The sequence below is a fragment of the Bubalus bubalis genome, chromosome 3 (genome assembly GCF_019923935.1).
Source record: "Bubalus bubalis isolate 160015118507 breed Murrah chromosome 3, NDDB_SH_1, whole genome shotgun sequence".
NCBI classification, from domain to species: domain Eukaryota; kingdom Metazoa; phylum Chordata; class Mammalia; order Artiodactyla; family Bovidae; genus Bubalus; species Bubalus bubalis.
In genome coordinates, this window is record NC_059159.1 from 144,107,687 (window position 1) to 144,133,783 (window position 26,097).

The 26,097-nt window shown below is 40.4% G+C and overlaps 1 long non-coding RNA gene and 1 other non-coding gene across 2 annotated transcripts in view; both read right to left on the bottom strand.

The window, feature by feature from the left end:
- Positions 1-26,097, bottom strand: part of LOC123332917 — an 87,856-nt gene that overhangs the window by 22,954 nt on the left and 38,805 nt on the right. The gene's annotated exons all lie outside the window — the stretch shown is intronic.
- Positions 22,561-22,632, bottom strand: TRNAS-GGA. The gene has a single exon. It is a non-coding gene; the product is annotated as a tRNA-Ser (tRNA).

Consider the following 26,097-nt stretch of genomic DNA (forward strand, 5'->3'; position numbering starts at 1 on the left):
TGCTCACATCAGTTATAACCACCCTGCCTAAGGGTAAAGTACGGTGATTATACCAGTCACTTTGCAGAATGCTCCACTCAAAGGCCACTGGCATCAGCATTGCCTACTCTCCTGCTCAGCCTCACTGTGGCTATGTCTTCCTGCTACCAATGCCCAGAGCGGCAGCTATGCCACTGAAGCCACTACAGACACAGCACTAATGACACAGAGACCTTCTGCACTGGGTGGCTGATTCATGTCTCCTATCAACACCCTGCTGTGGCCAACATCGAGAAATTCATTTCCTACTGCAGCTAAAACTGATGCTACCATCTTCAGTGTCTGCAGAAGCCAGCAACGGGCATCTCTTCCTTGCTACCAGTGCCATCTCTTGATGCTGCCATGCCACTGGGACTAAAGCTGCTGATACTCACAGAGGCTTTAGTTGAACAGCTTTTTGTTTTCATGTCCTTTTTTGCTATTGCATCTGATTTTTATAACTCAAGCCTGAGCCCATGGGAACTGATTGGAGGAAAACCCAGGAAACAGACACTATAGTGTACTTGCGATTGTCGCTGTTGCTAACCCCAGGTTTGCTCAGCTCCATCTGCTCCCTAGTCTCAGATCCTTGCTGGAGGGAGAGCCCCAAGCATCCTCACTTCTTCTTTTATACCAGCAACCAGCTACATGGCAAAATTTAAATTTCCACAAGAGGTGGAAAGATGGAATACCTGGGAATAAATTTGACCAAGGAAGTAAAAGACCTGTACACTATAAAACTATAAGACCTTGATGAAAGAAATTGAAGACAACACAAATAAATGAAAAGATATTTGGTAATCACAGATTGGAAGAATCAATATTGTTAAAAATATTCAGACTACTCACAGCAATCTACAGATTCAATACAATTCCTATCAAAGTGGAATGTTTCACAGAAATACAACGAACAATCTTAAAATTTGTGTGGAACCACAAAAGAACTCAAACAGCCAATGGAATCTTGACAAACAAACAAACAAAACAAAAAAAAACAAAACAAAAACCAAAGCTGAAGGCACCATGCCTCCTGATTTCAAACTATGCTACAAAGCTGTAGGAATCAAAACAGTATGGTATTGGCATAGAAATAGACACTTAAATCAGTGGTACAGCATAGAAAGCCCAGAAATAAACCTATGCATATACAGTCAATTAATTTATGGCAAAGTAGGCAAGAATATACAATGAGGAAAGGATAGTCTTCAATAAATGGTGCTGGGAGAACTGCACAGCCAAATGTAAAAATATGAAACTGGGCCACTATTTTACACCATACACAAAAATTAACTCAAAGTGGATTAAAGGCTTGAAAGTAAGATCTGAAACCATAAAATTCCTAGAACCCATAAGCAGTAAGTTCCTTTGCAGTGATTTTTTGGCAATAATTTTTTGGATTTGACACCAAAAGCAAAGGCAACAAAAGCAAAAATAAGCAAATAAGGGTTATATCAAAGTAAAAAGCTTCTGCACAGCAAAGGAAACCATCAACAAAATGAAAAGGCAACCTACCAGAAAAGATTTGCAGGTTGTATATCTAATAAGGGGTTAATATCTAAAACATATAAAGAACTCAATAGCAAAAAAAGAACTAATCTGATTAAAAAATGGGCAGAGAGTCTGAATAAACATTTTTCCAAAGAAGATAGACAGGTGGCCCATAGGTAGATGAAAAGATGCATAATTTCACTAATCGAAACTACAATGAAATGTATCACCTCCCTCCAGTTAGAATGGCTATTATCAAAAAGACAAGAAATAACAGATGTTGGTGAGGATGTGGAGAAAAGGTAACCCTTGTGCACTGTTGGTAGAATGTAAATTGGTGCAGTAACTATGGAAAACAATATGGAGCTCCTTCAGAAAATTAAAAATAGAACTATCACATGATTCAGCAATTACACTGGTGAGTATCCAAAGAAAACAAAAACTCTAACTTGAAAAGATATATACAACTCTGTGCTCATTGCCACATTATTTACAATAACCAAGATATAAAAACAACCCAAGTGTCCACTGATAGATGAATGGATAAAGAAAGTGTAATACATAAACACACACATGTACAAACACGCACACAATGGAATATTATTCAGCCATAAAAAAGAAGGAAATCTTGCCAACATGGATGGACCTTGAAAGCAGGATCCTAAGAGAAATAAGTCAGACAGAGAAGGACAAATGCCTTATGACCTCACTTATATGTGGAATGTAAAAAACAAATAAAAACCAAAAAATAGAACAGCCTTCAAAGATACAGGGAACATATTGATGATTGCCAGAGGCAGGAGTTTGGGAAGCAGGCAAAACTGAAACATATTTCTAGTTTTAAAATAAATAAATCATAGGGATGCAATGTATAGCATGGTGACTATAGTCAATAATACTGTATTGCATATTTGAAGGTTGATAGGAGAGTAGATCTTAGATGTTATCATCACATGAAAAAAGTTGTTAACTATGTATGGTGACAGATGTTAAGTAGACTTATTTGATCATTCCACAATATATACAGATATTGAATCATTATGGTATATGCCTGAAACTAATATAGTGTTATGTATCAATTGTACCTCAATAAAAAATTGATTTAATTTTACAAAGAGGTAGAAGGAAAGGAGCCAGCAGATAAATTCCTTACCATAAATAAAACCTTTCTCTTCCCTTCTCTACCTCTATCAACAGACTTTTTAAAAGGCACAGAGGTTCCGATCTGGAAGAAATCTATATATCTTACTGTGCAGATGTAGTCATTTCAGTAAGGTTTCACTTTTTATATAGTTCTAGTTTTCCTCATCTTTTTTTTCTTCCTCCTGCTGCCTGGAACTGTACCTTCAATAAAGCTCTATTTGAGGATAACCCAGATAAAACCCTTTCTCTCTGACCTGGATCCAATGTCCTTTTTTTCCTTTCTGAGGCTAAGTGCTTTCTTAAAAGTTCATTGAGTCTTCAGAGGAATAGACACCTCCACACTCTATCAGGCCACTAGATTTGGCTGAGTTCTCATATGAACCCAGCTTAGGCTGTGGGTGGGAATCATATAAATTGGAGCCTACTCAGGAAAACAATGGCTTCCCTGGTGGCTCAGGAGTAAAGAATCCGCCTGCAATGCAGGAGATGCAGGTTCCATCCCTGCATCGGGAAGATCCCTTGGAGGAGGGCATGGCAACCCACTCCAGTACTCTTGCCTGGAGAATCTCAAGGACAAAGTAGCCTGGCAGGCTGCAGTCCACACCACAGAGTTGCTAAGAGTCTGACACAACTGAAGCAACTTAGCAAGCAGGAAAACAATAACCACGCCAAGGGGTTCAATCAGAGTTTTATAGAAAACAAGGAGCTCAACAGAGAGAATAAAATGCTGGTTACAAAGGTATTTGGAGAATTGAAAGGATACAGAAGACACAGAGGAAAAGTCAGACATTAGCAACACTGCTGCTGCTGCTGTTAAGTCGCTCCAGTCGTGTCCGACTCTGTGCGACCCCATTGACTGAAGCCCACCAGGCTCCCCCGTCCCTGGGACTCTCCAGGCAAGAACACTGGAGTGGGTTGCCATTTCCTTCTCCAATGCATGAAAGTGAAAAGTGAAAGTGAAGTCGTTCAGTCATGTCCGACTCTTAGCGACCCCATGGACTAGTAAGCTGTTATTGCCCCCAACGAAGGAAGGACATAGGAAGGAGGTGGTGTTACCAGACTTTCAACAGAGGGGGATACACCGCTAGAAGCAGAGCCCAGTATATGGAACCAGGTGGGGGCACAGAGGAAATGCAGCCCAAGCAGAGAGGAAGGAGGAGCAGTATTCTGTTATTTTCCTTCTTCCTGCCCTCCTATCTCCAACCAATGTCTCTCACTGCCCAAATTCAAAAGGCAACTCTTTGGTAAGGGAGCTTTTGGGAAAGGAAGCTTATGGGGATCAGCTTTCAGTGAAAGAAAATAAAGTTGGGAAAGAGTGAGGAATGGAATTGAAAGAAATTAGGCAAATGAACAGCACAGGATCCAGTGTTCCATAAATTAGGGTGTCCCTTTATGACCAGGACTCTCAGAAATATTATTTAATCTAAAGTACCTTGTTCATCATGAGATTTCAATGAGTATTGCCTAATGCTATAGGTGAGTAAGGATTTTTTTTAATTGAATTTTATGATTGGGGTGATGGAGAGAGGCATCTATGTTTCCCTAGGTATATTATTGCCCATTCTGAGCATCAGTTTGTGGTAGTCACTTGGATGTGTCCGACTCTTTATGACCCCATGGACTATAGTCTACCAGGCTCCCTTGTCCATAGAATTCTCCAGGCAAGGATACTGGAGTGGGTTGCCATCTCCTTCTCCAGGGGATCTTCCTGACCCAGGGATTGAACGTAGGTCTCCTGCATTGCAGGCAGATTCTTTACCACCTGGGCCATCAGGGAAGCCTTGGTGTGTCAGTTTAACACATGGTATATTAAAATGGAAGGTGGGACAGCAATATTGACATAGATATCACACTGAAAAAATAATTTTCTATTTCCCATGTCAAGTATAAACTTCTGTGAATGAGAAAAAAATGCTTGTTAATTATATCTATTTAGGATTAAATATGCAATTTATTAATATTAAAATATCAAAATGGACCAATCCTTGTAAGGAATTATTATTATACTAATTATAAATATTATTAAGAGGGGTTAATCTACGTAAAAAATTAATATAAAACAAAAAGTCAAATATAAGCTTGACTTTTAATCAGACACAAATTAAGATTTTACTTTTCACATCTAAAGCTTGTTCTTATTTAATTCTGATTCAAGACCAAATATCACTCTTGTATATTTGTGCTTAATCACTCAGTCACTCAGACTCTTTGTGACCCCATGGACTGTAGCCCACCAGGCTCCTTTGTCCATGGGGATTCTCCAGGCAAGAATACTGGAATGGGTTGCCATGCCCTCCTCCAGGGGATCTTCCCAACCCAGGGATCAAACCCAGGTCTCCCGCCTTGCAGGCAGATTCTTTACTATCTGAACCATCAGGGAAGCCCATGAATACTGGAGCGGGCAGCCTATCCCTTCTCTAGAGGATCTTTCCGACCCAGGAATCAAACCAGGGTCTCCTGCGTTGCAGGCAGATTCTTCTTCCGTAAAATTAACTCTGTCTGTTGTGCCAACTAATGTTTTCTTAGGTTGCCTACACATCCAAACACCTTGAATATTTTTGCTAATTATAAGATAAAACATAATTTATAACAGAATTATGTAGATTTTTTTATTGGGTAGGTTTAACTGGATAACTGTAAAGTATTCAATCAACTCTATGCTAGGTTGACACAAGAGATGCCTTGGCTTAGGCAGAAGAATTCCTACTAGCAGCCAATATAAAAAAGGGAAATACATGTTTTATGGTCTTCATTGTCTAACAAAGGAAGAGAAGCAATCTCCTAGAGCTATATCTCTAAATCAAATTTGTCACAAAGATACAGATACAAAGGATATTTGAGCAACATCACAGATATCTTTAAAAGAATTAAAGAGTCAGAAACAAATGAATGTGCTTAATTTTCCACCACCCTGCTGTCAGCAATACCAACTGAGGCCAAGGAACAACACAGAACATTTCTATGAGATTATGTGGTCTTGAAAGAGAAATTTTTAAAATTCTCACTTGGTAAACAGATAGGGCTTTGAAGGGGCTTCCCTGATAGCTCAGGTGGTAAAGAATCTGCTTGCATTGCAGGAGACCCCTGTTCAATTTCTGGGTAGTGAAGTTACCCTGGAGAAGGCATAGGTACCACTCCAGTATTCTTGGACTTCTCTGTGGCTCAGACATAAAGAATCTGCCTGCAATGTGGGAGACCTGGTTTCGATCCCTGGGTTGGGAAGACCCCCAAAAGGAGGGCCTGGAAACCCACTCCAGTATTTTTATCTGGAGAATTCCATTGAAAGAGGAACCTGGCAGCCTGCAGTCCAGCCCTATGGAGCCTGGCAGGCTGGGGTCTAGCTTCAGACCCCAGAGGAGCCTGGCAGGCTGTAATTCATAGGGAGAATTTTTAAAATTCTCACTTGGAAAGATAGAACTTTGAAGACATAGAGAAGTGAGAAGTTAGCATGTGTCATAGAAATTGTTTCTTCAAACAGAAATGGTCTCAGGCAGATCTAGGCAGGGGCTGCTGAGCTGCCAGTTCTTGTTCCTTCTCAATGCCAAATTGTGTGAGAGTGAGGAGTTAGTGTGGTTGCCTGGGTAAAGATTCCTACATCTTTGTTGCTGTTCAGTCACTAAGTCCCATCTGACTCTTTGAGATCTCATGGACTGCAGCACCCTAGGCTTCCCTGTCCATCACTATCTCCTGGAGTTTGTCAAACTCATGGCCATTGAATCTGTGATGCCATCCAATTATCTCATCCTCTGTCATCCCCTTCTCCTCCTGCTCTCAATTTTTCCCAGCATCAGGGTATTTTCCAATGAGTCGACTCTTCACATCAGGTGGCCAAAGTATTGGAACTTGAGCTTCAGCATCAGTCCTTCCAATGAATATTCAGGACTGATCTCCTTTAGGATTGACTGGTTTGATCTCCTTGCAGTCCAAGGGACTCTCAAGAGTATTCTCCAACACCACAGTTCAAAAGTATCAATTCTTCAGTGCTCAGCCTTTTTATGGTCCAACTCTCATATGCACACATGTCTACTGGAAAAACCATATCTTTGACTAGATGGACCTTAGTTGGCAAAGTGATCTTTGCTTTTTAATACACTAGGATGTCATAGTTTTTCTTCCAAGGAGCAAGTATCTTTTAATTTCATGGCTGTAGTCACCGTCCACAGTGATTTTGGAGCCCAAGAAAGTAAAATTTGTCACTCTTTCCACTTTTTTTCCCCATCTATTTGCCATGAAGTGATGGGACCGAATGTCATAATCTTAGTTTTTGAATGTTGAGTTTTAAGCCAGCTTCTTCACTCTCCTGTTTCACCTTCATCAGGAGGCTCTTGAGTTCCTCTTCACTTTCTGCCATTACAGTGGTATCATCTGTATATCTGAAGATGTTGATATTTCTCCCAGCAATTTTGATTCCACCTTATGATTCATCCAGCCCCAAATTTCTCATAATGTACTCTGCATAGAAGCTAAATAAGCAGGGCTACAACATACAGTCTTGCTGTACTCCTGTCCCAATTTTGAACCAGTCAGTTGTTTCTTGTAAGGTTCTAACTGTTGCTTCTTGACCTGCATATGGTTTCTCAGAACATAGGTGAGGTGGTCTGGTATTCCCATCTCCTTATGACTTTCCTGGTAGCTCAGCTGGTAAAGAATCTGCCTGAAATGCTGGAGACCCCAGCTCAGTTCTTGGGTCAGGAATATCTGCTGGAGAAGGGATAGGCTACCCACTCCTGTATTCTCGGGCTTCACTGGTGGTTCAGACAGTAAAGAATCTGCCTGCAATGTGGGAGACCTGGGTTTGATCCCTGGGTTGGGATCCTCTGGAGAAGGGACTGGCTACCCACTCCAGTATTCCTGCTTGGAGAATTCCATGGACAGAGGACCCTGGCAGGCTACAGTCTATGGGATGGTAAAGAGTAGAACACAACTGAGTGACTTTCACTCACTAAGAATTTTCCAGTTTGTTGTGATCCACACAGTCAAAGGCTTTAGCATAGTCAATGAAGCAGAAGTAGATGTTTTCTGGAATTCTCTTGGTTTTTCTATGAGTCAACTGATATTGGCAAATTTTGATCTCTGATTCCTCTGCTTTTTCTAAATCCAAGTTGTACATCTGGAAGTTCTTGGTTCATGTACTGTTGAAGACTAGCTTGAAAATTTTTGAGCACTACTTTGCTAGCATGTGAAATGAGTGCAATTGTACAGTAGTTTGAACATTCTTTGGCATCTAGGGCTTCTCTGGTGGCTCAGATAGTAAATAATCTCCCTATAATGTGGGAGACCCAGGTTCAATTCCTAGGTTGGGAAGATCCCCTGGAGAAGGGAATGGCAATCTACTCCACCATTCTTGCCTGGAAAATCCCATGGTCATAGGAGACTGGTGAACTATAGTACATAGGGTCACAAAGAGTCAGGCACAACTGAGCGATTAACACTTTGACTTTCCAATACCTTACAGGTTGTATGTGTGGACTGTCACACTGATTAATTGTTTGAAAATTTAAACAACTTGACTTACCATTTTTTTTTCCGCCTAGAGGGCCATTCAGCTTCCAGCCATTAATGGACTTGCAAACATTCATTTATTCATTCCTTCACCCACTCAAACAATTGATATTGTTGATCAAATACTACATGGTAGACATTGAGAAAAGAATGAACTTGAGCAGACCAAGTGAAGGGAAATCTGGCAGAACTGGAGTCAAAGTGTTAGCCAGGGGTCATTCGATGCCAGTCCTGTGAGTGATAGCAAGAATTTAATTGGGATTTTATCTCCTAAGAATGATGCAATATACTGTTATTTTCCTTCTTTCTGCCCTCTTATCTCTAACCAGTGTCTCTCATTGCCCAAATCATAAAGGAAACTCTTTGGTAGGAAGCTTTTGGGAAAGGAAGCTTATGGGGATCAGCTTTCGGTGAAAGAAAATAAAGTTGGGAAAGAGTGAGGGAAGGAACTGAAATAAATTAGGCAAATGAGCAGCACAGGATCCAGTGTTCCATAAATGAGGGCATCCCTTTATGACCAGGACCCTCAGAAATATTATTTAATCTAAAGTACCTTGTTCTTCATGAGGTTTCAATCAGTTCAGTCACTCAGTCGTGTCCAACTCTTTGCAACCCCATGGACTGCAGCACGCAAGGCCTCCCTGTCCATCACTATCTCCATTGAGTCGGTGATGCCATCCAACCATCTCATCCTCTGTCGTCCCCTTCTCCTCCTGTTTTCAATCTTTCCCAGCATCAGGGTCTTTTCAAATGAGTCAACTCTTCGCATCAGGTGGCCAAAGTATTGGAGTTTCAGCTTCAACATCAGTCCTTCCAATGAATATTCAGGACTGATTTCCTTTAGAAAGGACTGGTTGGATCTCCTTGCAGTCCAAGGGACTCTCAAGGGTCTTCTTCATCACCATAGTTCAAAAGCATCAATTATTCGGCACTCAGCTTTCTTTATAGTCCAACTCTCACATCCATACCTGACCACTGGAAAAACCATAGCCTTGACTAGATGGACCTTTGTTGGCAAAGGAATGTCTCTGCTTTTTAATATGCTGTCTAGGTTGGTCATAACTTTTCTCCCAAGGAGTAAGTGTCTTTGAATTTCATGGCTGCAATGATTTTGGAGCCCCTCAAAATAAAGTCAGCCACTGTTTTCACTGTTTCCCCATCTATTTGCCATGAAGTGATAGGACCAGATGCCATGATCTTTGTTTTCTGAATGTTGAGCTTTAAGCCAACTTTTTCACTCTCCTGTTTCACTTTCATCAAGAGGCTCTTTAGTTCTTCTTCACTTTCTGCTAAAAGGGTGGTGCCATCCGCATATCTGAGGTTATTGATATTTCTCCCAGCAATCTGAATTCCAGCTCGTGCTTCATCCAGCCCAGCATTTCTCATATACTCTTCACATAAGTTACATAAGCACGGTGAGGTTTCAATGAGTAGTGCTTAATGTTATAGGCAATGTTATCCCAACCTAGGGATCGAACCCAGGTCTCCCGCATTGCAGGCAGATTCCTTACTAGCTGAGCCACTTGGGAAGCCCAAGAATATTGGAGTGGGTAGCCTATCCCCTTTCCCGTGTATCCTCCTGAACCAGGAATCGAACCAGGTCTTCTGCATTGCAGGCGGATTCTTTACCAGCTGAGCTACAAGGGAAGTCCCATATTTGGAGATAGTGTCTTTAAAAAGAGATTGTTGTTGTTCAGTCCTGAAGTCGTGTCTGACACTTTGCGACCCTATGGGCTACAGCACAGCAAGCTTCCCCATCCTTCACTATCTCCTGGAGTTTGCTAAAATTCATGTCCTTAAAAAAGGTAAAGCAAGATAAAACAAGGTCATTAGGGTGGGATGTAATCCAATACAACTGATGTCTTTAACTGGAGAAGAAGGTTATCTACAAGCCAAGGGGAGGGCCTCAGGAAAAATGAATCCCTCTGGCCCCTTGATCTCTGACTTGTAGCCTCCAGAACTGAGGATATTAATTTCTGTTCAAGCCATCCAGTCTATTGTACTTTGTTATTCTAGCTCTAGCTTTAGCAAACTAATGCACTCACCTTGGGCATTAAAACAAAATCTGTATTTTTTGCTATCTGATCTTTTTAAGGATAATAATAGCCTGTTGGAATTGAATTCTTCCCCCTCAAAAACAAACAAACAAAAATTAGCTTGCTCACTGGAATTCTTTACACTTCTGTCTGAATGTTAAAGGCTCTACTATTATAACAATAATTTCTCCCTACTTCTAATATTGAGCAATTTCCACAATAACACTTATCCACCAAATTCAATGTTTCTTATCCTAACTACTGGGTTGTATTATTAAAAACTATGGCATTGGCATGTTGTATCATTATATAGATTTAAGCATAATAGAATGGGGAACTAGGGCAGTGTCCTATTTTATATCACTTAGAATTGAAATCTGATTTTTATTATTTTGTTTTGCATGCTTCTATTTGTGGTTTTACACAGGCTTTGACAGAATATTTGTATTCTGGAATCTTCTGAGATCATATGGCTTAGTCTGTGGGATCAGATTAATAAATACTAAAAAACATTTCAACTATCTTCTCAGTAAGAAAAAGCTGAGTATAGAGAAGGTCTACAGGAAACTTGTCACGAAATGAAGTCCACTAGTCCACTCAAGCCTCATACAAAGTATTGGATGCAAACACATACAGCTTTGCGTGTGGAGATGCTGAATTGTGTGTGATTGAGGAAGACAGAGAAAATATGATTGAGTCCATCTTGAAGGAGTGATACCTGCTCCTTCATTATAGTAAGTAGTTATTAAAGATCAAGATCAATAGAAGAATTTAAATAGTTCCAGAAGTATAAAGATCTTTACTGCCATTTTCCAAATTATTACTAATAATATTCATACTGAGGTTGTATTGAGAGGAGTTACCCAACTCTAACCATGAAAACTGAGTCTCACATGAGATCCCTATCATGCAACACGGTGTCCCCAAGTCTTCATTCATTGGTGGCCTATGTGACTGTCTCCTGCTGAGATTCAATTTACTTACATTTTTTAAAAGCTAGTTTATTTTCAAAATTAAGTGGACTTCTGTTTGTTTTTGAGAGTTTTAAGATGTGGACTTTCTCACTTAGCCAGACTTTGTTCCAGCCATGTCTATTAAATCAGTGAGGAGTTGGCCAGGCATGGGGTAGTCCAGTTTATTTTAAACTGTCTATTAAACTGCTCATTAACATGGCTATCAAGTAAGCTGCTCCCACAAATAGCCAAACTGAGGTCCATGAATTCTTTGCTCCAGCAAGTAAGTTTTATGAACTTGATGACACCCTCACAAAGTTTCATTAAACTTTGTATTTACTCTACATATATGATATATGATTAGCTCGGCTTAGGAGTCTAAAGCTCAAAGAGATTTTAAGAAGTAATTGATGGTCTTGCAGCCCAGTTTATTGACTAATTATAAGTAATCCCTAAATCTGATCCATTGATGAGAGGTGACGGCAAGTCTCCTTGCCCTTCTCTGTCAATGAACAATATAACTGTGATTACATGTGAATTTGAACAAATGTTTTCTTCTTTGACCCCTCCTTTTCTGATTCCTAACTCAGTTTTTCCATTTAGCTTATTTATTGGTAGAACATTAGCAGAATCATCATCCAAATTAGTTAGGTTTAGAAGATTGTTTATCCAGAATGCCTCCAATCTGGAATATTCAGCATGATGTTTCTAGTTTCAGTATCTTCACTCCAAGAAGACACAACAATGAATAATAGTCATTAACTTCAAATTGTCATTGAAAGATATGTTACAGATAATTTTATAAAAATCTGCTAACTTGCAATTGCTATCCAGGCAGGAGGTAAGATTAAAATGTATTCTTTGAAGTCTGCTATCATTTCAACTTTTTTTCTTTTAGGCTTACTGGAGGAGTGAGGTAAGAAAAATGCATGTCTCCAGTAGTAATAAGCAAAGAGTAACATTTTTTTGTTTGTTTGGGAAGAACCAACAGTTTTATTTATCAAGAAAATCCAAGGCCTGAGGAATCACAGTTGAGACATGCATTTTTCTTACCTCACTCCAGAAAAATGGTTGGCTGGGAAACTCCAGTCAGTTGGCTAGTTTTACTCAAAATTGTAAAGTTTGTGGATTTTGTCTTTTATGTTCCCTCATTTCCCTGCCCCCTCAAAATGCAAAAGAATACCACGTCTACAATTGACTACAAATGCTTGTGCAGAGTCAGGTACTATCAACTGCTCTAACCAAGAACCCATAACCTAAGATGGAAAGGCACATTAGTCAGAAGCTATTCATGGACCAACACCTGGGGATTTTCTAAGTAGCATATTGAATGTTGAAAACAGGTTTTTATTGTTGAAAATAGGGCCTGTTGACTATATGGTAAATGCTATACATGAACTCTAAATGTTGAAGTTAAAGGTATTTAAGATGCATGAATACAAGAAGTTTTTAATTTTTTAAAACTCCTCCCCACCAACCTTGAATGTAAGGCATATGAGAATCTAATGAGTAGCCTGTCTTTTGTCATAATGTCTAAACTTGATCCCTAAGCAGTCTTGTGTCCAGTCGTTAATTAAGGTATTGATGAACAAACTAATAAGGGTAACAAAATCTTGCTTCTGGGACATTGTTCCATTTTCTTTCTAGTGAGCCTTCCTTGCAATGTAGTGGTCAGAGCACTAAGAGGGTAAGAAGCTGGGACTTTTTGGAGCCTGTAAAACAGATGATAAGAAGTGTTTGGGGTCTGCCTACCTGAGAATTTGTGTTTGATAAATGTCTGTAAGGTAGCAGAATTTGATGAGACTTGCTTCTATAATAACCTGCTAGTAAGGTCATGATTAAGCCACTAATCCTTATCCACATGTTCCTCAGCTGCTGTTACCTAAGACCAAAGGGAACTGAACAGTGGTGTGTGGCCAAATGGGCTTTGGGTCCTTCTAGAGTACACACCTACACCAGGTCCATGGTCTGTTTCTTCTTTTCCTAGTGCCCTTCCTTTTATCCTCTCTCCACGTATCTTTTTCAAACGTACAGACCTTCCAAGGATCCTATGCCTTCAGGATGTCTTCTCCTCTCCTCCACCTTCTTGCCTCACTCACACACCCAAGTGTGAACTGTTACCTTACTGTTAAGCCTCAGTTGCGCTTATGGTCTCCATGGGATTCTATATTAAGCCCTCCACATGAAGTTAAAACTATAGAATTTCAGGCATCAGAAAGAATAAGAAAGGTATTTTAGGATTCAGTTCATTTCAGTTAGTTCAGTCGCTCAGTCGTGTTCGACTCTTTGCGACCCCATGAATCACAGCACGCCAGGCCTCCCTGTCCATCATCAACTCATCAACTCTCGGAGTTCACTCAGACTCATGTCCATTGAGTCAATGATGCCATCCAGCCATCTCATCTTCTGTCATCCCCTTCTCCTCCTGCCCCCAATCCCTCCCAGCATCAGAGTTTTTTCCAATGAGTCAACTCCTTGCATGAGGTGGCCAGAGTACTGGAGTTTCAGCTTTAGCACCATTCCTTCCAAAGAAATCCCAGGGCTGATCTCCTTCAGAATGGACTGGTTGGATCTCCTTGCAATCCAAGGGACTCTCAAGAGTCTTCTCTAACATCACATTTCAAAAGCATCAATTCTTCCGCCCTCAGCTTTCTTCACAGTTCAACTCTCACATCCATACATGACCACTGGAAAAACCATAGCCTTGACTAGATGGACCTATGTTGGCAAAGTAATGTCCCTGCTTTTCAATATGCTATCTAGGTTGGTCATAACTTTTCTTCCAAGGAGTAAGCGTCTTTTAATTTCATGGCTGAAGTCACCATCTGCAGTGATTTTGGAGCCCCCCAAAATAAAGTCTGACACTGTTTCCACTGTTTCCCCATCTATTTCCCATGAAGTGATGGGACCAGATACCATGATCTTCATTTTCTGAATGTTGAGCTTTAAGCCAACTTTTTCACTCTCCTCTTTCACTTTCATCAAGAGGCTTTTTAGTTCCTCTTCACTTTCTGCCATAAGGGTGGTGTCATCTGCATATCTGAGGTTATTGATATTTCTCCCGGCAATCTTGATTCCAGCTTGTGCTTCTTCCAGCCCAGCGTTTCTCATGATGTATTCTGCAAGAAGTTAAATAAGCAGGGTGACAATATACAGCCTTGACGTACTCTTTTCCCTATTTGGAACCAGTCTGTTGTTCCATGTCCAGTTCTAACTGTTGCTTCCTGACCTGCATACAGGTTTCTCAAGAGGCAGGTCAGGTGGTCTGGTATTCCCATCTCTTTCAGAATTTTCCACAGTTTATTGTGATCCACACAGTCAAAGGCTTTGGCATAGTCAATAAAGCAGAAATAGATGTTTTTCTGGAACTCTCTTGCTTTTTCCATGATCCAGCAGATGTTGGCAATTTGGTCTCTGGTTCCTCTGCCTTTTCTAAAACCAGCTTGAACAACTGGAAGTTCACAGTTCACATATTGCTGAAGCCTGGCTTGGAGAATTTTGAGCATTACTTTACTAGCGTGTGAGATGAGTGCAATTGTGCAGTAGTTTGAGCATTCTTTGGCATTGCCTTTCTTTGGGATTGGAATGAAAACTGACCTTTTCCAGTCCTGTGGCCACTGCTGAGTTTTCCAAATTTGCTGGCATATTGAGTGCAGCACTTTCACAGCATCATCTTTCAGGATTTGAAAGAACTTAACTGGAATTCCATCACTTCCACTAGCTTTGTTTGTAGTGATGCTTTCTAAGGCCCACTTGACTTCACATTCCAGGATGTCTGGCTCTAGGTCAGTGATCATACCATCATGATTATCTGGGTCATGAAGATCTTTTTTGTACAGTTCTTCTGTGTCTTCTTGCCACCTCTTCTTAATATCTTCTGCTTCTCTTAGGTCCATACCATTTCTGCCCTTTATCAAGCCCATCTTTGCATGAAATGTTCCCTTGGTATCTCTAATTTTCTTGAAGAGATCTCTAGTCTTTCCCATTCTGTTGTTTTCCTCTATTTCTTTGTATTGATTGCTGAGGAAGGCTTTCTTATCTCTTGTTATTCTTTGGAACTCTGCATTCAGATGCTTATATCTTTCCTTTTTTCCTTTGCTTTTCACTTCTCTGCTTTTCACAGCTATTTGTAAGGCCTCCCCAGACAGCCATTTTGCTTTTTTGCATTGCTTTCTCCTGGGGATGGTCTTGATCCCTGTCTCCTGTACAATGTTATGAACCTCAGTCCATAGTTCATCAGGCACTCTATCTATCAGATCTAGGCCCTTAAATCTATTTCTCACTTCCACTGTATAATCATAAGGGATTCGATTTAGGTCATACCTGAATGGTCTAGTGGTTTTCCCTACTTTCTTCAATTTAAGTCCGAATTTGGCAATAAGGAATTCATGATCTGAGCCACAGTCAGCTCCCAGTCTTGTTTTTGCTGACTGTACAGAGCTTCTCCATCTTTGGCTGCAAAGAATATAATCAATCTGATTTCGGTGTTGACCATCTGGTGATGTCCATGTGTAGAGTCTTCTCTTGTGTTGTTGGAAGAGGGTGTTTGTTATGACCAGTGCATTTTTGGGCAAAACTCTATTAGTCTTTGCCCTGCTTCATTCCGTATTCCAAAGCCAAATTTGCCTGTTACTCCAGGTGTTTCTTGACTTCCTCCTTTTGCATTCCAGTCCCCTATAATGAAAAGGACATCTTTTTTGGGTGTTAGTTCTAAAAGGTCTTGTAGGTCTTCATAGAACCGTTCAACTTCAGCTTCTTCAGCATTACTGGTTGGGGCATAGACTTGGATTACTGTAATATTGAATGGTTTGCCTTGGAAATGAACTGAGATCATTCTGTTGTTTTTGAGATTGCATCCAAGTACTGCATTTCAGACTCTTTTGTTGACCATGATGGCTACTCCATTTCTTCTAAGGGATTCCTGCCCGCAGTAGTAGATATAATGGTCATCTGAGTTAAATTCACCCATTCCAGTCCATTTTAGTTTGCTGATTCCTAGAGTGTTGACGTTCACTCTTGCCATCTCTTGTTTGACCACTTCCAGTTTGCCTTGATTCATGGGCCTGGCATTCCAGGTTCTTATGCAATATTGCTCTTTACAGCTTTGGACCTTGCTTCTATCACCAGTCACATCCACAACTGGGTATTGTTTTTGCTTTGGCTCCATCTGTTCATTCTTTCTGGAGTTATTTCTCCACTGATCTCCAGTAGCATATTGGGCACCTACTGACCTGGGGAGTTCCTCTTTCAGTATCCTATCATTTTGCCTTTTCATACTGTTCATGGGGTTCTCAAGGCAATCCTATTTTAGGGTTAGTTGCCTCCAAATGACTTTAATACTAAAGGCCATTCCCTGGCAGTGTTACCCAATTAACAGGAAGGCAAACAGAGACAGGGACACTGGGCAAATCTGGGGACAGAGTGCCATTTGTTTTATGATTTCTCCATCCTGCACTGCCTTGTCCTCACCCAGCATTCCAGGCTCTGAACTCTTTCTGACCTTCTACTGTAAAACCTCCTTTTACTGTCCATTTCCTAAGCATTCGGTAATATGACAAATCATCATTGCAAGGATATCAGTGAAATTTTTGAATTCATGTATTATGATTCATCACCAGGACTTTTCACATTCCAAACCCACAGAGGGAACCAGTAGAGGAAATATTTGTAACCAGAATAGTCCAGAGAAGGTAATTTAAGTAGAGGTTTTTGCCTATGCCCCAAATTGCATACAATTGTTCCTGTCAACTTCAACTTCATAGACTGCTGGTCACAAGCAGTGACATTCTATTTATGAAAAAAAATTAACTAGACTTTCTGCTAACAGAATTTTTTTTTATTCCTCTTGTTTTCTAGATTGATGGGTTATATTATTCATTATTATTTTATGATGATAATAATACAGAGAGTGAAAGTCTTGCTTTTTATCAAGTACTTTCTATAAAAGAATATAATTATATATACAGTATATGTCATATATATTTATTTACATTAGAATATTTCCATTAAGTCAATGTGAGATGAGATGATAGATGTAATTTTATTTTATAGTCAAAGAAATTGTAGCAGATGCTGTTGTGCCCCATCCATAGAGGGTCTTATCACTTAGGTGCTGGCCTGCCACCTTCCTGCTACCCAGAGCTGTATCTCTTTGCTAAAATTAGGCAAGGCTACTCTTCCCCACTCACTGGAGACAGAAATATAAAGGGGAATCACCACCCCCACCCCACATCTTTTACAATGAATGATTGCAATTGGTGTATAAATACCCCAGCTCCCTCTGCCCTCAGCAGTGTTACACATATGCAGTGTGTTACATCTTTGCAGTATGCCCTGTTATATTTCCCACAGCTTTTCCATAGAATTAAGTTCCAGTTTAATTTTAGGAGCAACAGACTTAATAATGTGTCTTTACCCCGTTTTGCTACTTCACTCTGCTACTGTATTTCTTCTACCCATGTTGTGCTGGTAAACTGGTGCTCAAAGCACAAAGAAAAAACAAAAACAAAACAAAAACAGCCTTGATATGTAACACCTGCTGATTTCCTGGTGTGAGTACTGCCAAAAGGCCTGACTTCTCTCCATTCATTGCTTTGCTGCATCAGTTTCACTAGCCCTGTCTGTTTTCATGTTTGCTCATGGAATTAGCAAGATTAATTTTGCCTAGAAAGAATAAGAACCATAACATAGTCATTGTATTCTTCAGTAGAACAGAAATAAGTTAATCAGTCTTGAGCTTTTCCTTTGAAAAAAAAGTTGCTGAAACATGTTTAGAACCTCATAACTTCTGAGCACATTGCCTTAAAGTCACCTCTAACCCTAATAAAGAAGTAGATCTACTCAAAAGCAGATACTGAGTCTACTTATGTAAGTTGAGAGAATAAATTGTAAACTAGGCTATCAAACTGTTTAGGTCTGGGGAGAGATATGGATCATTTAGTTTACTCAAAAAGCCTTTTATCAAAGGTCTGCTTTGTATTGGGAACTGGATGTGCTAAGAGTAATCCAGTGGAATATGGAGAAGTTAACATCACTGTTGTTTTTTTAACCTTGGTCAATGTTTTGCTTGTATCTCTCTCATAATATCTTTATTACCATGTCTTACATTTATTGATTTGTATATTCCTCTTACCCCCTTCATTAGATTTTAAACACTTTCAAGACAGACACTTGGTCTCATTTATATACCATTTATGTGTCTCATAGATACTTGAGAAAAAGTGTTAAACTAAATTGAGACGTGAACACCTTTTAAAACTGAATTGAGAGGTGAATGCCTTTTTTTTCAGTCCTGTGCTTAAGCTAGCAACAGAATTTAGGATTCCTGGCTTTATATTCTCAGCTGCTTTGCTCTCTATTTACGACATGTAACATAATTTGTGACATAAATGTCTTTTGTGTCCAAAGAGTTTAATTAATGGGACCCCTTGAATGATTGATATGGCAACATTTATAAATGCCTATTTGGATAATATTTTTAAGTGTTAGATTTTATTCTGACTCAGCATATTGATTCTTTCACTGACTTCTATAAATGTGGCCCAAATTTGTGGGTGGCAAAAATGCAGCCTGTGGACCACATGTGTTCTCTAGGGTATATTCAAAACACGAAGAGTTCTTGAATTCCAGATGAAACCCAGGCTTCCAGTACAAATTGCTTAAGAGAACCCATGTCTAAGAGATTCTGAGCCAGTGATGGGGCTGGTCCCAGAAAAATATATGACCCACCCTTACCCTCCTCACAGTGTTTAAAGCCTACGACTTACTTCCCAAGCTTCAGCCTGCTTTTAATTGAATACTTGGAAATCCACAAGAAATCTTTTGCACACACTTTGCTGTTTGCCACTCCAACTTGATTCTGTCAGCTTTTGCCCTTGTGCCTTCTTCACTTGCTATTCTTTGGAACTCTGCATTCAGATGCTTATATCTTTCCTTTTCTCCTTTGCTTTTCACTTCTCTGCTTTGCACAGCTATTTGTAAGGCCTCCCCAGACAGCCATTTTGCTTTTTTGCATTTCTTTTCCATGGAGATGGTCTTGATCCCTGTCTCCTGTACAATGTCACAAACCTCATTCCATAGCTCATCAGGCACTCTATCTATCAGATCTAGGCCCTTAAATCTATTTCTCACTTCCACTGTATAATCATAAGGGATTCGATTTAGGTCATACCTGAATGGTCTAGTGGTTTTCCCTACTTTCTTCAATTTAAGTCCGAATTTGGCAATAAGGAGTTCATGATCTGAGCCACGGTCAGCTCCCAGTCTTGTTTTTGCTGACTGTACAGAGCTTCTCCATCTTTGGCTGCAAAGAATATAATCAATCTGATTTCGGTGTTGACCATCTGGTGATGTCCATGTGTAGAGTCTTCTCTTGTGTTGTTGGAAGAGGGTGTTTGTTATGACCAGTGCATTTTCTTGGCAAAACTCTATTAGTCTTTGCCCTGCTTCATTCCGTATTCCAAAGCCAAATTTGCCTGTTACTCCAGGTGTTTCTTGACTTCCTCCTTTTGCATTCCAGTCCCCTATAATGAAAAGGACATCTTTTTTGGGTGTTAGTTCTAAAAGGTCTTGTAGGTCTTCATAGAACCGTTCAACTTCAGCTTCTTCAGCATTACTGGTTGGGGCATAGACTTGGATTACTGTGATATTGAATGGTTTGCCTTGGAAATGAACTGAGATCATTCTGTCATTTTTGAGATTGCATCCAAGTACTGCATTTCGGACTCTTTTGTTGACCATGATGGCTACTCCATTTCTTCTAAGGGATTCCTGCCCGCAGTAGTAGATATAATGGTCATCTGAGTTAAATTCACCCATTCCAGTCCATTTTAGTTCGCTGATTCCTAGAATGTCGACATTCACTCTTGCCATCTCTTGTTTGACCACTTCCAATTTGCCTTGATTCATGGACCTGACATTCCAGGTTCCTATGCAATATTGCTCTTTATAGCATCGGACCTTGCTTCTATCACCAGTCACATCCACAACTGGGTATTGTTTTTGCTTTGGCTCCATCCCTTCATTCTTCCTGGAGTTATTAGAGATAAGAAAGCCTTCTTCAGTGATCAATGCAAAGAAATAAAAGAAAACAACAGAATGGGAAAGACTAGAGATCTCTTCAAGAAAATTAGAGATACCAAGGACGTTTCATGCAAAGATGGGCTCAATAAAGGACAGAAATGGTATGGACCTAACAGAAGCAGAAGATATTAAGAAGAGGTGGCAAGAATACACAGAAGAATTGTACAAAAAAGATCTTCACAACCCAGATAATCACGATGGTGTGATCACTGACCTAGAGCCAGACATCCTGGATTGTGAAGTCAAGCGGGCCTTAGAAAGCATCACTATGAACAAAGCTAGTGGAAGTGATGGAATTCCAGTTGAGCTCTTTCAAATCCTGAAAGATGATGCTGTGAAAGTGCTGCACTCAATATTCCAGCAAATTTGGAAAACTCAGCAGTGGCCACAGGACTGGAAAAGGTCAGTTTTCATTCCAATCCCAAAGAAAGGCAATGCCAAAGAATGCTCAAACTACCGCACAATTGCACTCATCTCACACACTAGTAAAGTAATGCTCAAAATTCTCCAAGCCAGGCTTCAGCAATATGTGAACTGTGAACTTCCAGTTGTTCAAGCTGGTTTTAGAAAAGGCAGAGGAACCAGAGACCAAATTGCCAACATCCTCTGGATCATCAAAAAAGCAAGAGAGTTCCAGAAAAACATCTATTTCTGCTTTATTGGCTATGCCAAAGCCTTTGACTGTGTGGATCACAGTAAACTGTGGAAAATTCTGAAAGAGATGGGAATACCAGACCACTTGACCTGCCTCTTGAGAAACCTGTATGCAGGTCAGAAAGCAACAGTTAGAACTGGACATGGAACAACAGACTAGTTCCAAATAGGGAAAGGAGTACGTCACCCTATATATCATCACCCTGCTTATTTAACTTCTATGTAGAGTACATCATGAAAAATGCTGGAGTGGAAGAAGCACAAGCTGGAATCAAGATTGCCAGGAGAAATGTCAATAACCTCAGATATGCAGATGACACCACCCTCATGGCAGAAAGTGAAGAGGAACTAAAATACCTCTTGATGAAAGTGAAAGTGGAGAGTGAAAACATTGGCTTAAAGCTCAACATTCAGAAAACGAAGATCATGGCATCTGGTCCCATCACTTCATGGGAAATAGACGGGGAAACAATGGAAACAGTGTCAGACTTTATTTTTTTGGGCTCCAAAATCATTGCAGATGGTGACTGCAGTCATGAAATTAAAAGACGCTTACTCCTTGGAAGGAAAGTTATGACCAACATAGATAACATATTCAAAAGCAGAAACATTACTTTGCCAACAAAGGTCCGGCTAGTCAAGGCTATGGTTTTTCCAGTGGTCATGTATGGATGTGAGAGTTGGACTGTGAAGAAGGCTGAGCGCCGAAGAATTGATGCTTTTGAACTGTGGTGTTGGAGAAGACTCTTGAGAGTCCCTTGGACTGCAAGGAGATCCAACCATCCATTCTAAAGGAGATCAGCCCTGGGATTTCTTTGGAAGGAATGATGCTAAAGCTGAAACTCCAGTACTTTGGCCACCTCATGTGAAGAGTTGACTCATTGGAAAGGACTCTGATGCTGGGAGGGATTGGGGGCAGGAGGAGAAGGGGACGACAGAGGATGAGATGGCTGGATGGCATCACTGACTCGATGGACGTGAGTATGGGTGAACTCCGGGAGTTGGTGATGGACAGGGAGGCCTCGCGTGCTGCGATTCATGGGGTCGCAAAGAGTCGGACACGACTGAGCGACTGACCTGAACTGAACTTCTTCACTTTATTCTAGTCCTCTCCTCTTTTCCTCCATCTCCTTACCCCACACTTCTCCCCACCCCATTCCCCAAAAAGAAAACTTGACATCCTGGCTAGGCCACATTGACTTAACTTTTGCTGAGGCCTTATACGAAAGAAATAGAATTCTGTGATATGAATGAATCTCAAGTGTGAGAGTGAGATTGTACTCTAAACAAGGACAAGATTAAAACCAGTCAACCCTGTGGATGATGACTGCGGGGCTTGTGCTGTCAGTGGTCCTCCTGTACCTAAGCTGTGCATTATCACTCTATTCCAGATCACTGTTCCACTGAGGTTGGCTATGACTCAAGAATCCTTCTTAACACTGAGTTTCCAGTATCTACCAGCTTCAACTTTTTTTATTGTGTAATAAGTGTAATTGTTTTATAATGTTGTGTTAGTTCACGCTGTACAACAGTGTGAATCAGCTATAGCGAAAGTGAAGTGAAGTCGCTCAGTCGTGGCCGACTCTTTGAGACCCCATGGACTGTAGCCTACCAGGCTCCTCCCCCCATGGGATTCTCCAGGCAAGAGTACTGGAGTGGGGTGGCATTTCCTTCTCCAGGGGATCTTCCCGACCCAGGGATCGAACCCGGGTCTCCTGCATTCCAGGCAGACGCTTTAACCTCTGAGCCACCAGGGAAGCCCAATCAGCTATATGTATACATACATCCCCTCACTCTTGAGTCTTCCTCCCACCCTCCCCATCCCACCATTCTAGGGCATCACAGAGCACCAAGCTAAGCTCCCAGCTATCCAGCAGCTTCCCACTATCTATTTCACACATGGTGGTATATGTATGTCATTGCTACTTTTTTAATTTGTCCCACCTCTCCTCCCCTCCTCGTGCCCACAAGTCCATTCTCTACCTCTGTCTCTAGTTCTGCCCTGTAAATAGGTTCACTAGTACCATTTTTCTAGATTCCATATATATATGTTAATATTCGTAATTTGTTTTTCTCTTTCTGACTTATTTCACTCTGTATGATAGATTCTAGGTTCATCCACATCACTACAAATGGCCCAGTTTCATTTCTTTCTATGGTTAGTGCTGCAGTGAACATTGGGGTACATATGTCTTTTTTTTTTTTTTTTTTACTTTACAATATTGTATTGGTTTTGCCATATGTCTTTTTGAATTGTGGTTTTCTCAGGGTATATGCCCAGTAGTGGGATTGCTGGGTCATATGGTAGTTTTATTTTTAGTTTTTTAAGGAACCTCCCAATGTTCTCCACAGTGGTTGGATTAAAAAAAAAAAAAAGTTGAGTGAGAATTATGCAACTTTTAAAAAATCTTCTTTTGAACTTCTCTTTTTGCATGGGAAAAACTAGTCTTTAAAGGAGAGGTTTCTTTAAGTGTAGTTTCTAGGCCAGCAGCAAGAGCATCACTGGGGAACTTGTTAGAAATGTAAATTCTCTGGTTTCAATCCAGATCTATAGAGTCAGAGATTCTGGGGATAGGACCCAGGAATCTGTGGGGTATTTGTGTGTGTGTGACAAAATATACCTGAGATAATACACGTTTTAAACCATTTGTATGGTGTTCAGTTAAATAGTGTTAAGCACATTAATATGGTTTTGTAACCATCACCAATATCTATTTCGAGAACTTCTTCAATCATTAAAAAAAAAAAACCTCTAGACTCATTAAATACCAACTCGCCATTTCCTCCACCCTACTCCCCAGTCTTGCTATACCACTTTCTCTCTCTATGAATTTGCCTACCTCACAATAGTATTTGTCTTTTCTGTGTCTGGCTTATTTCACTTTGTTGTTCAGTCACTAAGTCCTTACTGACTCTTTGTGACCACCAGGGACTACAGCTCACTAGGCTTCCCTGTCCTTCAGTAACTCCTGGAGTTTGCTCAAACTCAAATGCATTGAGTTAGTGACGTCATCCAACCATCTAATCCTCTGTTGCTCCCTTCTCCTCCTGTTCTCAATCTCTCCCAGCATCAGTGTCTTTTCCAGTGAGTCAGCTCTTGGCATCAGGTGGCCAAAGTATTGGAGTTTCAGCTTCAGCATCAGTCCTTCCAATGAATATTCAGAGTTGATTTGCTTTAGGGTTGACTGGTTTGACCTCCTTACTGTCCAAGGACTCTCAAGAGTCTTCTCCAGCACCACAATTCAAAACCATCAATTCTTTAGTGGTCAGTCTTCTTTATGGTCCAACTCTCACACCTGTACATGACTACTGGAAAAGCAGACCTTTGTTGGCAAAGTCATATCTCAGCTTTTTAATATGCTCCCTAGGCTTGTCATAGCTTTTCTTCCAAGGAGAAAGTGTTTTTTTTTTTTTTAATTTCATGGCTGCAGTAACTGTCTGCAGTGATTTTGGAGGCCAAGAAAATAAAATTTGTCACTGTTTCCACTCTTTCTCCATCTATTTGCCTTGAAGTGATGGGACCAGATGCCAGGATACTAGTGTTTTGAATATTGAATTTTAAACCAGCTCTTTCACTCCTCTTTCACCCTCATCAAAAGGTTCTTTAGTTTCTCCTCATTTTCTACCTTTACAGTGGTATCATCTGCATATCTGAGTTTGTTGATATTTCTCCCAGAAATCTTGATTCTAGCTGGTAATTCATCCAGCCCAGTATTTCTAATGATGTACTCTGCATAGAAGTTAAATAAGCAGGATGACAACATACAGCCTTATAGTACTCCTTTCCCAATTTTGAACCAGTTCGTTGTTCCATGTCTGGTTCTAACTGTTGCTTCTTGGCCTGCATACAGGTTTCTCAGGAGGTAAGTAAGGTGGTCTGTTATTCCCATCTCTTTAAGAATTTTCCATAGTTTGTTGTGATCCACACAGTCAAAGGCTTTAGTGTAGTCAATGAAGCACAAGTTGATATTTTTCTAGAATCCTCTTGCTTTTACTATGATCCAGCAAATGTTGGCAATTTGATCTCTGGTTCTTCTGCCTTTTCTAAATCCAGCTTGTACATGTGGAAGTTCTTGGTTCATGTATTGTTGAAGCCTAGCTTGGAGGATTTTGAGAATGACCTTGCTAGCATGTGAAATGAGTGCAATTGTGCAGTAGTTTGAAACTTCTTTGGCATTGCCCTTCTTTGGGATTGGAATAAAACCTGACCTTTTCCAGTACTGTGGCCATGGAGAGTGAAGTGAAAGTTGCTCAGTTGTATCCAACTCTTTGCGACCCCATGAACTATGCATTCCATGGAGATTCCCCAGGCAAGAATACTGGAGTGGGTTGCCATGTCCTCCTCCAGGGGATCTTCCCAACCCAGGGATCAAACCCAGGTCTCCCACATTGCACACAGATTCTTTATCAGTTGAGCCATAAGGGAAGCCATGGGCATGGATAAGTTGTCCAGATTTGCTGGCATATTGAGTGTGTAGTTTAACAGCATCATCTTTTAGGATTTGAAATAACTCAGCTAGAATTCCATCACCTCAACTAGCTTTGTTTATAGTGATGCTTCCTAAGGCCCACTTAACTTTGCACTCCAGGATGTCTGGCTCTAGGTGAGTGATTATACTATCATGGTTATCCAGGTCACTAAGACCTTTTTTGTATAGTTCTTCTGTGTATTCTTGCCACCTCTTCTTAATATCTTCTGTTTCTGTTAGGTGCTTAACGTTTCTGTCTTTTATTGTGCCCATTTCACATGAAATGTTCCCTTGGTATCTCTAATTTTCTTGATGGGATCTCTAGTCTTTCCCATTCCATTGTTTTCCTCTGTTTCTTTGCATTGTTCATGTAGGAAGGCTTTCTTATCTCTCCTTGATATTGTTTGAAACTCTGCAATCAGATGGGTATACCTTTCCTTTTCTCCTTTGCCTTTTACTTCTCTTCATTTCTCAGCTATTTGTAAGGCCTCCTCAGACAACCATTTTGCCTTTTTGCATTTCTTTTTTCTTGGGGATGGTTTTGATCTCTGCCTCCTGTACAATGTCACTAACCTCCATCCATAGTTCTTCAGGCACTCTATCAGATCTAATCCCTTTAATTTACTTGTCACTACCACTCACAATAAACTGTGGAAAATTCTGAAAGAGATGGGAATACCAGACCACCTGACCTGCCTCTTGAGAAACCTATATGCAGGTCAGGAAGCAACAGTTAGAACTGGACATGGAACA